Below are 951 nucleotides of genomic sequence, written 5' to 3'. Positions count from 1 at the left end.
AATTACCCTTGCCTAACGCTTGCATCTGAAGCTGGGCTTGCAGCACAGCTATCCTCGCCATAGGGCGATCATTTTCCTGTATATTATTAGCACTGCAATTAGAAGGCATCATGTTTATGTTACTTACTTAGCTTCTGCTGTTGGAGGTCCTGATGAACCATGTCCAGATAAAACGTCCAGAGTGAAAAGGATGAATGAAAACATTTTTAAGTGAGGGAAAAACAAAAAATATAAACGGTAATTAAAAAGTAAAAACCGTAAAGTTGTCAGGTAGCAAAGTAAGGTTGGCAAAAAAACGCACAGCAACACAGCAAACATAGCAAAACAAATATTCTGAGAACATTATTTTCCTAAGTGCTGCCAACTGAAACATTCCGATTGCATATAGCCTACCATCAGATGTACAGCTGTATTACACATTTTACTGCATATGCCACTTGAAGAGTGACAAATTACCAGGTAACAATGTATTGATGCATGTAAAAGAATAAGAAGATGTCCAGGCCATGCAAATGCTAATGATTTATGTACTTAACACAAGATTACACAGCCTGAAAGAAAAATGTAATGACATGAGCAAAATAGTATGCCTTTACGCGAGAAGGCTTACATGTCTGGTAACATTACAAATACAGACGAAGCCTAACTGACTTTGTCTCGTATGGTTTTAGACAGTCTTCACACTGACAAACCATTGTTACAATCTTTATGACATGGATTCACACAACTCACACCTTTCAAATGTTTGCAAACATACAAATGGTTTCAATAGCCTTGAAACCTCTTTCGACTTTTTCAACATTAAGTGGAGTGACGTCTCATTTTATGTCGAGATAAACATATAGGAGAGTATCCATTGATGACGTGTTCTTCACGGTTATACAACCATTGTTTAGGTGAACTGGCACAGACAGCCAGGGGACCTCCCATGTGATATGTGAAAACACAGTA

This window comes from Oncorhynchus nerka, linkage group LG2 (assembly GCF_034236695.1).
Source record: "Oncorhynchus nerka isolate Pitt River linkage group LG2, Oner_Uvic_2.0, whole genome shotgun sequence".
In the NCBI taxonomy this organism is placed as follows: domain Eukaryota; kingdom Metazoa; phylum Chordata; class Actinopteri; order Salmoniformes; family Salmonidae; genus Oncorhynchus; species Oncorhynchus nerka.
Note: the sequence above shows the minus strand (reverse complement) of the source record.